At 46.1% G+C, this 18,278-nt stretch overlaps 1 protein-coding gene across 2 annotated transcripts in view; it reads right to left on the bottom strand.

Moving 5' to 3' along the window:
• SCAMP5 (secretory carrier membrane protein 5) overlaps nucleotides 1–6,511 on the bottom strand; it is a 48,486-nt gene extending 41,975 nt beyond the window's left edge. Inside the window, exon 1 of one of the 2 annotated variants that reach the window (XM_056572613.1) lies at nucleotides 6,258–6,511. The gene's annotated coding sequence lies outside the window, so the exon portion shown is untranslated. Of the gene's footprint in view, nucleotides 1–6,199 lie in introns of both variants that reach the window. The other variant, XM_056572612.1, reaches the window with a different exon arrangement.
• Nucleotides 6,512–18,278: the final 11,767 nt, after the last annotated feature.

An 18,278-nucleotide genomic window follows, 5' to 3' on the forward strand; every position in this document is an offset into this window, starting at 1 on the left:
CACTGGAGAAAAATGTTACAAACTAACAAAAAAGGGGACAACTACTGCACCACTACAAGCCTGGTATAATGTAAGCATTATGACTCCTATAGGCACTGTTCACACTACAGAGAATCTGCATGGAATATCCACAAGAATACAGTATTCTGCCTTGCAGAAGCCTCCATTGATCTCAATGGGAATTCTGCTGCTTAGTTCCATTGCAGAACTTATGATGTGGAACTGATGTACTACCGACAAGGACAGTGTTTCCCAACCAGGGTGCCTCCAGCTGTTGCAAAACTACAACTCCCAGCATGCCCGGACAGCCAAAGGCTGTCCTGGCATGCTGAGAGTTGTAGTTTTGCAACAGCTGGAGGCACCCTGGTTGGGAAACACTGGACTAGGATATCTGACACTACAAGAAAAACTCAATGCAAAAAAAACAGGGGTTCCAGCTCCACCAAAAAATTGTTAAAATTAGTAACTTTAATTCGTATCATGTTAAAAAATTGAAAAAAGGAAAACACAAATAACAAAAAAGTGCTCTAGTGAGTTAAAAACCCACGTTGACCGACGCGTTTCGAACACATATGTTCTAATCATGGCCTCTTTAATGATTAAGAACATATTTGTTCGAAACTCGTCGGTGGACGTGGGTTTTTAACTCACTAGAGCATTTTTTTGTTATTTGTGTTTTCCTTTTTTCAATTTTTTTAACATGATATGAATTAAAGTTACTAATTTTAACTATTTTTTGGTGGAGCTGAAACCCCTGTCTTTTCGCATTTATTATGAGCACCATAACGCAGCAGCATAGATCTGTAAAGTAAGATTAGCTGTAACTTATTTGTAAGGCTGGGTTCACACTACGATTTGAACTACGGTTCCCGTATATGGCTGGGAGGAGGGGTGGGCGGGGCTTAATTGCGGCGCCCGCACTCAGCAGTATTCGGGAACCGTAGTTAATGTATGTCTATGAGCCGACCGGAGTGAACCGCAGCCTTGGGTCGGCTGCGTTTCGGCCATATGCGGTTTCCCGACCGCAGGCAAAAACGTAGTCGACCACGTTTTTGCCTGCGGTCGGGAAACCGCATACGGCCGAATAAGCAGCCGACTGGAGGCTGCCGTTCACTCCGGTTGGCTAATAGACATACATTAACTACGGTTCCCGAATACGGCTGAGTGCGGGTGCCGCGATTAAGCCCCGCCCACCCCTCCTCCCAGCCGTATACGGGAACCGTAGTTCAAATCGTAGTGTGAACCCAGCCTAAGGCGAGTAGTATAAGAGTAAGGTGACAGGTAAGGGCTCGTTCACATGGCCATCTGTCTCTGTTATGTAATGCCTGTTCTTAAATGCGTTCAAGCCTTTTGCAAACTGTTGTAAATGGATCCCATTGATGTCAGATTTTATTTTTTTGACAGGAGAAAAAAAAATTAAAAAAATGACGGTGCATGCAGTATTTTTTTTTCCTATCAAAAAAGCAGAAGAAGCGCATATATATATATATATATATAATAAATTTATACATGGAAGTCAATGGAGAAGGGATGAGCCTTTAATGTCATCCGTATTTTCCTATCTGTTTTTGATCCGTTATTAATTCTGAACATGCTCAGAAGAGGTGTGAGCAACTGGGAATTAGCCAGACAAAAAATAAAAAAAATGAATAAATGGATGCAAAAAAAAAAAAAAAAAAAAAGATGTTATCCGCATGCATCCTTTTGTAAGTCTGTTAATAGTATGGTCTATTTAGCAGCAATAGAATAGCGGGACGGGAGAGAACGGTCATGTGAACCTAGCCAAAGAGATGTGATCCTGATCATATGAACCTAAAGACCTAATACTATAGTAGGAAGGAACAGAACGGGTGGAAGAAAATGAATTATATATATATATATATATATATATATATATATATATATATACACAGACATTCATATTCACAAATGAAATCAAATACACAAAACATATCCATATACATTCATGTACACATAAAACACCTTCATATACATGTACACACATTTATATACTCAAGTATACACACATTTATACACAAACATTTATATACTCAAGTATACACACATAAAACACACTCATGTGTACACATTCATGTACACACACACACATCCGTGTACACACACACACACCCATCCATGTACACACACACACACACACATCCATGTACACACACACACACATCCATGTACACACACACACACATCCATGTACACACACACACACATCCATGTACACACACACACACACACACATCCATGTACACACACACACAAACACATCCATGTACACACACACACAAACACACACACATCCATGTACACACACACATCCATGTACACACACACACACATCCATGTACACACACACACATCCATGTACACACACACACACACACACATCCATGTACACACACACACACACACACACATCCATGTACACACACACACACACACATCCATGTACACACACACACACACATCCATGTACACACACACACAAACACATCCATGTACACACACACACACACATCCATGTACACACACACACATCCATGTACACACACACACACATCCATGTACACACACACACACCCATGTACACACACACACACACATCCATGTACACACACACACACACACATCCATGTACACACACACATCCATGTACACACACACACCCATGTACACACACACATCCATGTACACACACACATCCATGTACACACACACACATCCATGTACACACACACACACATCCATGTACACACACACACACATCCATGTACACACACACACACATCCATGTACACACACACACACACACATCCATGTACACACACACACACACACATCCATGTACACACACACACAAACACATCCATGTACACACACACACCCATGTACACACACACATCCATGTACACACACACACACATCCATGTACACACACACATCCATGTACACACACACATCCATGTACACACACACATCCATGTACACACACACATCCATGTACACACACACACACATCCATGTACACACACACACACATCCATGTACACACACACACACATCCATGTACACACACACACACACACATCCATGTACACACACACACACATCCATGTACACACACACACACACACCCATGTACACACACACACACCCATGTACACACACACACACCCATGTACACACACACACACATCCATGTACACACACACACACACATCCATGTACACACACACACACACATCCATGTACACACACACACACACATCCATGTACACACACACATCCATCCATGTACACACACACACACACATCCATGTACACACACACACACATCCATGTACACACACACACACACATCCATGTACACACACACACACACATCCATGTACACACACACACCCATCCATGTACACACACATCCATGTACACACACACACATCCATGTACACACACACACATCCATGTACACACACACACACATCCATGTACACACACACACATCCATGTACACACACACACACACACACACACACACACACATCCATGTACACACACACACACACACATCCATGTACACACACACACACACACACCCATGTACACACACACACACACACACCCATGTACACACACACACACACATCCATGTACACACACACACACATCCATGTACACACACACACACATCCATGTACACACACACATCCATGTACACACACACATCCATGTACACACACACATCCATGTACACACACACATCCATGTACACACACACACACATCCATGTACACACACACACACATCCATGTACACACACAGACACACACACACACACATCCATGTACACACACACACACACATCCATGTACACACACACACACACATCCATGTACACACACACACACACATCCATGTACACACACACACACATCCATGTACACACACACACATCCATGTACACACACACACACACACATCCATGTACACACACACACACACACATCCATGTACACACACACACACACATCCATGTACACACACACACACACACATCCATGTACACACACACATCCATGTACACACACACATCCATGTACACACACACATCCATGTACACACACACACACATCCATGTACACACACACACACACATCCATGTACACACACACACACACATCCATGTACACACACACACACACATCCATGTACACACACACACACACATCCATGTACACACACACACACATCCATGTACACACACACACACACATCCATGTACACACACACACATCCATGTACACACACACACACACACACACATACACACACACATCCATGTACACACACACACATCCATGTACACACACACACACATCCATGTACACACACACACACATCCATGTACACACACACACATCCATGTACACACACACACACATCCATGTACACACACACACATCCATGTACACACACACACATCCATGTACACACACACACATCCATGTACACACACACACATCCATGTACACACACACACATCCATGTACACACACACACACACACATCCATGTACACACACACACACACCCATGTACACACACACATCCATGTACACACACACATCCATGTACACACACACACACACACACATCCATGTACACACACACACACATCCATGTACACACACACACACACATACATCCATGTACACACACACACATCCATGTACACACACACACATCCATGTACACACACACACATCCATGTACACACACACACATCCATGTACACACACACACATATCCATGTACACACACACACACACACATCCATCCATGTACACACACACACATCCATGTACACACACACACACACACACATCCATGTACACACACACACACACACACACACATCCATGTACACACACACACATCCATGTACACACACACACACACACACACACATCCATGTACACACACACACACACATCCATGTACACACACACACACACACACACACACACATCCATGTACACACACACACACATCCATGTACACACACACACATCCATGTACACACACACACATCCATGTACACACACACACATCCATGTACACACACACACATCCATGTACACACACACACACACACATCCATGTACACACACACACACATCCATGTACACACACACACACATCCATGTACACACACACACACATCCATGTACACACACACACACATCCATGTACACACACACACACATGTACACACACACATCCATGTACACACACACACACATCCATGTACACACACACACACATCCATGTACACACACACACATCCATGTACACACACACACACACACATCCATGTACACACACACACACATCCATGTACACACACACACACATCCATGTACACACACACACACATCCATGTACACACACACACACATCCATGTACACACACACATCCATGTACACACACACATCCATGTACACACACACACACATCCATGTACACACACACACACATCCATGTACACACACACACACACACACATCCATGTACACACACACACATCCATGTACACACACACACATCCATGTACACACACACACATCCATGTACACACACACACACATCCATGTACACACACACACACATCCATGTACACACACACACACACACACACACATCCATGTACACACACACACACACACACATCCATGTACACACACACACATCCATGTACACACACACACACACACACACACACATCCATGTACACACACACACACACACACATCCATGTACACACACACACACACACACACACATCCATGTACACACACACACATCCATGTACACACACACACACATCCATGTACACACACACACACACACACACATCCATGTACACACACACACACACACATCCATGTACACACACACACACACACACACACATCCATGTACACACATATAAACATCTACACCCCTGGATATAAATAAAGGAAGGCTTTCAATGTCAACAAATGTCATAGTGCACATCATCCCATCCCTCCATGGTGCACAGCTCCCCCAATTCCACCCACACTCCACATCACCAGCCATCCCTCCCCGGCAGTAATGAGTGCCCCCTCCTATAGATAAGACACATCCAGTCACGACCCCCAGTTACCCTCCAGGTGGGCTCCGCCGTCACCCCGCTCTCTGGCCGGCTCTCGGTGAGGACTCACACGGTGTAGCACTGAGGCGCCGCACAGCTTGTCATTTACACGACAGATCCGGCTACCGATAGCTATCCTGCTTCTCCTCTCACGGCTCTACCCACGTCCTCCTATCGCGAGATTTCCAAACGTCGCTCGCAGCGTGGGTGCTGTACGTGATCAAAGCGTCAGTAAAGCTTGTCCAGGGATAATCCAGACGACTAGAGCGGTGAAGTGCGGTCAGAGTGTAATAGGATTGTGTACAGAACCTAAGTTACATTGGTGTGGCTACAACGCCAGGGCGTGGCCTCTGGTGAAGGGGCGTGGCATGAGCGCAACAACAACTATTTGGAACCAGACATAGTAGACTGGAATCTCTAGTGCATCTCTTCATACATGGTGTTGCCTTGTAGAAAATGCAAATTATACCTTTTAAAATCCGTTATAAAACAATTGTGAAGTCTTTTTAGTGTCTATTCACACCTACAGTATCATGCGCATGTTTGACGTGCAGGATGTGAAGCTGCAGATTTTGTCCTGCAGAGCTCAGTGTAAACTCAGTGACTGAACAGCCTCAAATCCTGTACATCAAATGTGTGCAGGATACTGTAGGAGTAAAGAGTTTTGATTATGCAATAATTATTAGCATTATTATTATTATTTTTTTCAAGTGCAGTTGTAAATTTGGCCTCTAAATGTCAGCAACAGAGACAGAAAGTTAGAATGTCATTACTCTGTGGTGGGCTACACAGACTAACCAGAGTACCATTGTTACTGGCTTAGATCAGACTAACCAGAGAACCACCCATACCGGCCCAGATCAGACTAACCAGAGAACCACAGATACCGGCCCAGATCAGACTAACCAGAGAACCACCCATACCGGCCCAGATCAGACTAACCAGAGAACCACTGATACCGGCCCAGATCAGACTAACTAGAGAACCACAGATACCGGCCCAGATCAGACTAACCAGAGAACCACCGATACCGGCCCAGATCAGACTAACCAGAGAACCACCCATACCGGCCCAGATCAGACTAACCAGAGAACCACAGATACCGGCCCAGATCAGACTAACCAGAGAACCACCCATACCGGCCCAGATCAGACTAACCAGAGAACCACAGATACCGGCCCAGATCAGACTAACCAGAGAACCACCCATACCGGCCCAGATCAGACTAACCAGAGAACCATCTATACCGGCCCAGATCAGACTAATCAGAGAACCGCCCATACCGGCCCAGATCAGACTAACCAGAGAACCACAGATACCGGCCCAGATCAGACTAACCAGAGAACCACCCATACCGGCCCAGATCAGACTAACCAGAGAACCATCTATACCGGCCCAGATCAGACTAATCAGAGAACCGCCCATACCGGCCCAGATCAGACTAACCAGAGAACCACCCATACCGGCCCAGATCAGACTAACCAGAGAACCACCCATACCGGCCCAGATCAGACTAACCAGAGAACCACCGATACCGGCCCAGATCAGACTAACCAGAGAACCACAGATACCGGCCCAGATCAGACTAACCAGAGAACCACCCATACCGGCCCAGATCAGACTAACCAGAGAACCACCGATACCGGCCCAGATCAGACTAACCAGAGAACCATCTATACCGGCCCAGATCAGACTAATCAGAGAACCGCCCATACCGGCCCAGATCAGACTAACCAGAGAACCACCGATACCGGCCCAGATCAGACTAACCAGAGAACCACAGATACCGGCCCAGATCAGACTAACCAGAGAACCACCCATATCGGCCCAGATCAGACTAACCAGAGAACCACCCATACCGGCCCAGATCAGACTAACCAGAGAACCACTGATACCGGCCCAGATCAGACTAACCAGAGAACCACCGATACCGGCCCAGATCAGACTAACCAGAGAACCACAGATACCGGCCCAGATCAGACTAACCAGAGAACCACCCATACCCGCCCAGATCAGACTAACCAGAGAACCACCGATACCGGCCCAGATCAGACTAACCAGAGAACCACCGATACCGGCCCAGATCAGACTAACCAGAGAACCACCGATACCGGCCCAGATCAGACTAACCAGAGAACCACCCATACAGGCCCAGATCAGACTAACCAGAGAACCACAGATACCGGCCCAGATCAGACTAACCAGAGAACCACCGATACCGGCCCAGATCAGACTAACCAGAGAACCACTGATACCGGCCCAGATCAGACTAACCAGAGAACCACCGATACCGGCCCAGATCAGACTAACCAGAGAACCACCGATACCGGCCCAGATCAGACTAACCAGAGAACCACCGATACCGGCCCAGATCAGACTAACCAGAGAACCACCGATACCGGCCCAGATCAGACTAACCAGAGAACCACCCATACAGGCCCAGATCAGACTAACCAGAGAACCACAGATACCGGCCCAGATCAGACTAACCAGAGAACCACCGATACCGGCCCAGATCAGACTAACCAGAGAACCACTGATACCGGCCCAGATCAGACTAACCAGAGAACCACCGATACCGGCCCAGATCAGACTAACCAGAGAACCACCGATACCGGCCCAGATCAGACTAACCAGAGAACCACAGATACCGGCCCAGATCAGACTAACTGAAGGTAATGGCATTTGGTCTCCACTGCACTTGTAAGTATGGTGGATTGTGGAAAAGTATGATCTGTTACCTGGCATCAGCAGGGTCAGAGCTCAGAGGAAACCAGGAGGTGATCAGATCCCTGGGGAAGAACAGTACAGGCATCCTTCTTCAGTGGCAGTTATCCCAAAAAAATTTGTGGCATTTTTCAAACAGTTTTTAGAGCCAAAACAAGAAGTGGATTCTAAATAAAAGGGAAATATAAGGGAAGGACTGAGGCCATGTTCACACCACAGAATTAACGTGCGAAATTCCGCACTGGAATTCTGCACGTAAATTCCGTTGCAGCAGAGTCCCGTTTAATTCAACAGGATTCTGCTGCTCTGTGCACGCGGCGGAATTTCCGTGCCAGATGTCTCTGAATTCCGTATCCGCACAAAGAATGAACCTGTTCATTCTTTCTGTGGACTCTGCACGGAATGCATAGCCGTCTATTAGGTGGGGCATTCCACTGAGGTCCTACCGTTGGCATATTGTGCCAGTGCCCGCAGCCTGCAGAATGTCCACACAGAGATTTTCTGTGCGGATGTTCCAAGATGTGAACATAGCCTTATTAGGGCTGGGCGGTATGACCAAATGTGTGTATCACAGTATTTTTGTACCTTTTGGCGGTTCCACAATATATAACAGTATTTCCTCCTCCTCCCCCCCACCCCCAAAATAATTATCAGCCCAGCGCTGCCCCCATCGGGGTAAATACTCACATGTCACCCGCAAGCGCTGCCCTCCTCGTGCTGTTTGTTGCAGCCGCCGGCGCTGACACTCCATACTGTGCGGTATCCCTATGCCCGGGCTGCAAAAGTTAAACAAAATAAACTAACGCATGTTCCGACGTCGGCCTTACGGTGAGGACGGGAACTTCGGAAAGCCGTCAGCCTATCACCGGCCGCAGCGATGCTCCGCCTCGGCTGGTGATAGGCTGAGCCCACTGTCATGTAAGGAGCTCTGGCCGGCTTCTTACATGACAGTGGGCTCAGCCTATCACCGGCCGAGGCGGAACATCGCTGCGGACGGTGATAGGCTGACGGCTGTCCAACGTTCCCATCCCCAGGAAGAGTGTAAGGCCGGTACCGGACTAACGGGAGGTAAGATAAAGTTTATTTTGTTTATTTTTTGCAGCCTGGGCATAGGGATACCGCACAGTATAGAGCAGTGGTCTTCAACCTGCGGACCTCCAGATGTTGCAAAACGACAACTCCCTGCATGCATGCTGAGAGTTGTAGTTTTGCAACATCTGGAGGTCCGCAGGTTGAAGACCACTGGTACAGAGTGTCAGCACCGGCGGCCGCAACAAACAGGAGGATGAGGAGGGCATCGCTTGCGGGTGACATGTGAGTATTTACCCCGATGGGGACAGCGCTGGGCTGATAATTGGGGGGGCAGAACATTAGATTAGTTCCCCGATGTGGGGACAGCGCAGCGCTGGGCTAATTCATTCCCGAGGGGGAGGGGTCAAACCGGTATTGCTGTATGGGTTAAAATTCATATCGTGCAGCACAAAAATGTCGGTATTCGGTAGGAACCGGTATACCGCCCAGCCCTAAGCCTTATACTTCTCCTTCCTCATGGATCCATTTCTGAATAAAACTAAACAAAAAGCTGCCAGAAAAAGCTGTATGTGAAACCCAACTTACAGGAAAACAGAAGTCTGAAACTTTTGTCTGCCTTTTTCACAGTTGGCCCTCTTTTTTTTAGCCCTTTTCTCAAACTTTTTAATGTTTTATATTTTTTTTTCAAAATTTACACCAAAATACACCAAAAGCTATAGACCAAAAATATCTCTGAAAGTGCTAAAATACTTCCTAAAATATGTGTTATAATAGGGGCAAAATTAAAGATATATTTTGGAACCTAAGTAGCAGGAAAGAAGTCCTTGGCACTCAAATTAAAGGGGTACTCTGGCCCTAATACATCTTATCCCCTATCTCTGTCATTCCACACCCACCTTTGTGAGCTCTCCGCAGCGCTGGAGGTTCCAAGTGTGAAGCGTGACGACCACGGGGCCGGAGTATCGTGACATCACAACTCCGCCCCGTGTGATGTCCCGCCCCGCCCCCTCAATGCAAGTCTATGGGAGGGGGCATGGCGGCCGTTTTGGGTGTTCTCTGAGAAGTTAAGTGTCAGTTTTTAGGGGAACCATTACCTGATGTTAAAAAAAAGGAAAAAATGCGAAAAGCCCCACCCCCAATAAAAAATTTAATTGCCCCTTTTTCCAATTTTACCCCAAAAAAGCTAAGAAACATGAACAAACATATTTTGTATTGGCGTGTATATAAATGTCTGAACTATCAAAATATAATGTAAATGATCCCGTATAGTGAAGGATGTAAACTTATAAAAAAAAATTTAAAAAAAAGCCCCAAATTGCTGCTTTTTTATCACATTTCAGAAAAATGAAAAAGTGACTAAAAAGTCACATGTGCAAAAATTGTACCAATAAAAATTACAGATCACGGCGCAAAAAAATTGTTTTTATACATCCCTGTATACTAAAAATGTGAAACTTATAGGTGGTTCATGATTAAACACACAGGTATAGGGCGCAACTCCAGCTGACACGCCGGCAACAGGATTTTAGGTGAGTATACACATGGATGTTCTGACTCACGGTTTAGTAGAAAATGTATTTCTTGTTTATTCAAGTATATTCGGGTATTGTCTCGCAGGACATCAGGTTAGCAGCATAATATGCAAGCAGCAAAGGTGGATACAAGCTCCGTGCTCCCTTCAGTCATGGCCCAACGTTTCAGGGGCAAGCCCCCTTAGTCATGCGCAATGGCTGCCCGGAACATGAGCGATTAAATAGAAGTAAAACAGCTGAAAAATATTAACCCTTTATAACATTCATCATTATGCGCATAAATATTTATCATTAGGGTACAACTGTAAACAACTATAAAAATACATTGAAGTTACAACATTCATTCATCTCTCTCGGTGTAAGTGTGTCCAGTTCTGTTATCCAGAACGTTTCTCGCTGTAGCAAACGTTTGCGGTTTAAATCCTCATTGGTCTGAATAGGGACCTGTTCTAACACCTGCCATCTAAGTTCTGAAATTTGGTGTTCTGCCTCTTTAAAATGTCGAGCTACTGTGATTTCTCCATATTTAGTGGGTACGCGCACATTTTGCGTACCCACTAAATATGGAGAAACCACAGTAGCTCGACATTTTAAAGAGGCAGAACACCAAATTTCAGAACTTAGATGGCAGGTGTTAGAACAGATCCCTATTCAGACCAATGAGGATTTAAACCGCAAACGTTTGCTACAGTGAGAAACGTTCTGGATAACAGAACTGGACACACTTACACCGAGAGGGATGAATGAATGTTGTAACTTCAATGTATTTTTATAGTTGTTTACAGTTGTACCCTAATGATAAATATTTATGCACATAATGATGAATGTTATAAAGGGTTAATATTTTTCAGCTGTTTTACTTCTATTTAATCGCTCATGTTCCGGGCAGCCATTGCGCATGACTAAGGGGGCTTGCCCCTGAAACGTTGGGCCATGACTGAAGGGAGCACGGAGCTTGTATCCACCTTTGCTGCTTGCATATTATGCTGCTAACCTGATGTCCTGCGAGACAATACCCGAATATACTTGAATAAACAAGAAATAAATTTTCTACTAAACCGTGAGTCAGAACATCCATGTGTATACTCACCTAAAATCCTGTTGCCGGCGTGTCAGCTGGAGTTGCGCCCTATACCTGTGTGTCTAATCATGAATCATTGAACAGAGAGGCTGAAGCTCTGTCGTATAGGAGTTTTATATACACTCTATACATTGAAATAACTCGGTTACTACTGTGTATACTAGAAACTTATAGGTGGTCAAAGTTGAGCCATCTTAAGCATACTTATTTTGTAAAAAAAAAAAAAGCAGTACAATATTAGAAGAGCATGTAAACATGGGTATCATTTTAATCAAATTGACCCACAGAGTAAAGAAAACATGTCATTTGTACTGTAATGTGTACAGTGTGAAAACAAAATTCTCCAAGTTATGGCTCTTAGAAGGCGAGGAGGAAAAAGGAAAAACGAAAAATTGTCTGTGTCCTTAAGGGGTTAAAGTCAATGGGATTCGTTGGTGTCCATTGTGCAATGGACTTGTCAGGATTCGGCAGGCTGGTGGTGGATCCTCTGTGTCAGTGAGGGATTGGCGTGGACCGTACCTGTGGACCGGTTCTAAGTTGCTACTGGTATTCACCAGAGCCCGCCGCAAAACGGGATGGTCTTGCTGCGGCGGTAGCAACCAGGTCATGTCCACCGGTAGCGGCTCAACCTCCCTGACTGCTGAGACTGGTGTGGTACAGAAGGACAAGGCAAGAGCAAGGTCGGACATAGCAGAAGGTCAGGGCAGGCAGCAAGGGTCGTAGTCAGGGGCAACAGCAGAAGGTCTGGAACACAGGCTTGGGACATACACAAAACGCTTTCACTGGCACAAGGCAACAAGATCCGGCCAGGACAGGAAGGGGAAGTGGGTTTTTATAGGCATGGAGCAGGGAAGCTAATTACACTGATTGGGCCAGGCACCAATTAGTGGTGCACTGGCCCTTTAAATCTTAGAGAGCCGGCCCGCGCGCGCCCTAGAGAACGGAGCCGTGTGCGCCAGGACGTGACAGCCGGGGAACGGGACAGGTGAGTAGATTGGGATGCGACCCGCGAGCGGGCACGTCCCGCTATGCGGATCGCATCCCCGCCGGCAGTGTCAGTGCAGCGCTCCCGGTCAGCAGGTCTGACCGGGGCGCTGAAGAGAGGAGAATGCCGCGAGCACTCCGGGGAGGAGCAGGGACCCGGAGCGCTCGGCGTAACAGTACCCCCCCCCCCTTAGGTCTCCCCCTCTTTTTATCTGCTTGTCCCTTCATACGAGACGAGGCCATTGGGAGCGACTCTTGAGTCTCCTTCCAGATAACGGAGAAATCCTGGGTTACTTCATCTAGGGCAGGAACTCCAGAAGAAGTGGGAATGGGGAGGGGGGGGCAGAGGGTGAAGCTTGCCACGGGGCAGAGTGTTACCAGGAAGGGGGCTATGAGGAGGCAAGATCTCTGCTTGCTTTTTGCCGAAAATATCAGAAAAGTCCTGGTAAGCCTTGGGAGGGACCGGTAAGAGTGGAACCTCAGGAGTTAGACAAGTGGGAGCAGATGTGAGGCATCGTTTGTGACAAGAAGGACCCCAATTTTTTATCTCCCCGGTGGTCCAGTCAAGGGTAGGAGAATGACGTTGGAGCCATGGCAGACCGACGAGGACTTCAGAGGTGCAGTTGGGCAGAACAAAAAATTCAATTTTTTTGTGATGCAGTCCAATGCTCATAAGCAGGGGTTCTGTGCTGTAACGCACAGTGCAGTCCAATTTTTCTCCGTTGACAGAAGAAATGTAGAGCGGCTTGACGAGACGGGTTACTGGGATACTGAACCTATTAACGAAAGAGGCCAAAATAAAGTTTCCTGCAGAACCAGAGTCCAAGAAGGCCACAGCAGAGAAGAAGGAGTTAACAGGAGAAATCTGCACAGGTACAGTCAGACGTGGAGGGGCAGAATTTATGCCAAGAGACGCCACTCCCACGTAAAGAGGGTGCGTGCGTTTCCCAGACGCGGGGGACAAATAGGGCAGTCCACTAGCAAATGTTCGGTACTAGCGCAGTACAGGCATAAATTTCCATCTCTGCGACGAGACCCGGAGCGCTCGGCGTAACAGGACTGTCTGGGTCAGTTCTTCGATTGTGAACAAACTCTGTAACAGAGCTCCCTGAATGGAGCTCTGATGCAAATGTAAGCTTAGCCTTAGCAAAATAAATTATTGATTGTTAATTATAGTGGTGATATGTATGGTGAAAATATTCCTCCTTGTATACTGTTATTATTGGTAATATCGGTCCTGTTTGTAATGTCCATTTTTGTGTTTTTGTAATTTGCTGTTTTGGTGTTTGGTTCAGACACTAGGTGAGCAGTTTTCTGTGCTCCCTGGCTTGGAATAGTTAAAGGAAAACTGTCACATATTTTCTCCCGCACTATCCACAGGTATTGGTGGATAGTGCGGGAGACGCTGATTAAAACGAGCCCTACCTTGGTCTGATCCACGCCGCCGTTCACCCGCAATTGTAGTTTTAATCTCTGTGTATATCCTGCTGTAACTGGCAAAGGCGGGGCTTCTGCAGGCTAACGGACACTGACGTCAGCGCCGCTCGCGCCGCTCATGAATATTCATCCCTCCCTCTGGTTAGGAGCGGCAAAGAGAGGGAGAACAGGAGGGATGAATATTCATGAGCGGCGCTGACGTCAGTGTCCGTTAGCCCGCCGAAGCACCGCCTTTGCCAGTTACAGCAGGATATACACAGAGATTAAAACTACAATTGCGGCGAACGGCGGCGCGGATCAGACCAAGGTAGGGCTCGTTTTAATCAGCGTCTCCCGCACTATCCACCAATACCTGTGATTAGTGCGGGAGAAAATATGTGACAGTTTTCCTTTAATGCTCTCAGCCTATGACAGCGTGGGTGTGGTTTTAAAACCTGAGTTCTGCTGGAACTAGGGGCGAGTGCTTAGTTCTTACTCTGACTGACTGTTTTAGTCTGTCTGTTAATATCTGAGTTTTAACCATGGTTTGATTCCTCTGTTATTATATAGATTTTAGTGTGCTTGGTTTTAGATTATGTATGTCCGTTCTGCTTCAACCTTAGTCTGTGTTCACACTGTTAGTCTTGTGCTTGTACCCGTGCTCTGTATTTTCTATTCCTGTTTTGAGTCCTGACCCATATTCCTCCATGTTATGGAGTTTGGTTTTGTATATTCTGTTTGGTATCCTGACCTGTATTCCTCCATGTTTTGGAGTTTGGTTTTTGAAGTTTTCTCTGGAGTCTGTTCAGACTAATCCGGTTCTCATTCTAGTGTTCTATGTATTATATTTCTGTTTCCTTCTAGGCCAGTATCCTGATCACACGGTGGAGTGTGCCCACTAGGAGTCTATTTGGCTTTGGTATTGATATCCCTCCAGGTTTGGAGTGGGGAGTCTAGTGTGTTCTTTGTTCAGTGTCCAGTGTGAACTGTGTTCTATGTTTCCTGACCTGTTTTGTGTTTGACATTAAGTTCATCTGTTCATCCCCTGCATCTCCTGGTTTTTGCTGTATACTTATTCCATATCTAGTTTTGTTCATTTATTCATCTCTGTCATTTATCTTGATTCAGTTTCTGAACTGTATGTTAGTACGCTATATCCTGTTAGTACGCTATAAAATTGCCCACTGGCCCCTGGTTTTTGCTTATCACGCACAGGTAGGTTAGTGTTAGGTCCCTTGCCACTTGAGAAACCTTGGCGTTGGTGTGCGGGCTCTGGTATGTCCTTCATCTAAGGATATACTGGCGAATGTCTCAATTTTAACATGAGTGTTGAGGGATAGCCAATGTCCTTGTATACATCTACCACAGTAGTGCACCTAAATTCTTGTATTATTCTAATTGTTACACATCCACACCGTTTATCTGCTGTAGGATGCCATTGTGGCACTTGTAGTCTGTTGCAGGCATCCTCCATTGTATGCATTTTTATACTGGGGATCGCCCTTAGCAACGGACTACAAGGGAAGGATCTGCTCCCCCAGTATATATGCACAACTACATTCGGGGTTGAGCACCTCCTGCCATTTGAGACCACATCTTTGTTGTTGTTTAAATCTTAAACTTGGAGGTGTATAAACTCCACATTTAATGCGCCTTGATCACTATTAAGGCAGCATTAAAGGGGTACTCCGGTGAAAACCTTTTTTCTTTTAAATCAACTGGTGGCAGAAAGTTAAACCTATTTGTAAACTAGGTCTGACTGGGAGAGCATGTTAAGTGAGCTATTACACCTTGTTCACACTGGTGTGGTGCTGTGCGGCGTCCGTTGCTGCTGTGGCACTGTGTATGCGGGGAGGTGCGGCCCATAGACTGGTTTGAGTGGCATTGGGGCCGCTCTGCCAGTGGGTTGTTTCCCCCCCCCCCCGTGGGCACTGGTGTCACGGCGGTGGTGGTTGCCGCCCAGTTCTACGCCATTTTATGCTAGGGACGTTAGGGACCCACTCTAAATTGGTGGCCTTAACGTGGCGAGTGGGCTTGTACTTTTAGATCAAAAATGTATACTAATAACCTGTTAGTTTTTGATATTATGCTGAGAAGCAATCAGATCATTATACAAGATTGTAGATGTGCACCATGTCTGTTTTGTACCCGAATTCACACTGTGTTTTCTATCCCCTCCTTTTTCTTTTGTTTGAACATGTGCTGCACTCTTCCCCACCCCCTCACCCCAACCCTATATAAGTAGTAGTTAGCTACACAAGGACCATTTCTTTCCTAGCAGCCTCCCAGTCTGACTGGGAGAGCATGGTAAGTGAGCTATTACACCTTGTTCACACTGGTGTGGTGCTGTGCGGCGTCCGTTGCTGCCGTGGCGCTGTGTCTGCGGGGAGGTGCAGCCCATAGACTGGTTTGAGTGGCATTGGGGCCGCTCTGCCAGTGGGTCCTTCCCCCCCCCGTGGGCACTGGTGTGGCGGCGGTGGTGGTCGCCACCCAGTGCTACGACATTTTATGCTAGGGCCGTTAGGGACCCACTCTAAATAGGTGGCCTTGACGTGGCGAGTGGGCTTGTACTTTTTGATCAAAAATGTATACTAACAACCTGTTAGTTTTTGATATTATGCTGAGAAGCAATCAGATCATTATACAAGATTGTAGATGTGCACCATGTCTGTTTTCTACCCAAATTCACACTATTTGTAAATTACTTCTATTAAAAAATCTTAATCCTTCCTGTACTTATTAGCTGCTGAATGCTACAGAGGAAATTCCTTTTTTTTTGGAACACTGATGACATCACTAGCACAGTGCTCTCTGCTGACATCTCTGTCCATTTTAGCAACCATGCATAGCAGATGCATAGCAGATGTATGCTAAGGGCAGCATGGTGGCTCAGTGGTTAGCACTGCTGCCTTGCAGTGCTCGGGACTTGGGTTCAAATCCCACTAAGGACAGCAATAAATAAAGCGTTATTATAACTGTGCTCGTGATGTCATCAGAGAGCATTCCAAAAAGAAAATAATTTCCTCTGTAGTATTCAGCAGTTAATAAGTACAGGAAGGATTAAGATTTTTTTTATAGAAGTAATTTACAAATTAGAGAGGCCGGATGAAGTGCATGTGCACGAAATCAACCGGTTAATCACCTCCTGAGCTTCCCTCACCTTCTCCTGCCCCATGGACGGACCTCGTGTCGATTAGCAGCTAGCGTCTTACTGTGAGTTGGCGGACCCCTTTTCTTTATTACTGGTAATTTACAAATATGTTTAACTTTCTGCCACCAGTTGATTTAAAAGAAAAAAGGTTTTCACCGGAGTACCCCT

This window comes from Hyla sarda, chromosome 4, assembly GCF_029499605.1.
Source record: "Hyla sarda isolate aHylSar1 chromosome 4, aHylSar1.hap1, whole genome shotgun sequence".
NCBI classification, from domain to species: Eukaryota; Metazoa; Chordata; class Amphibia; order Anura; family Hylidae; genus Hyla; species Hyla sarda.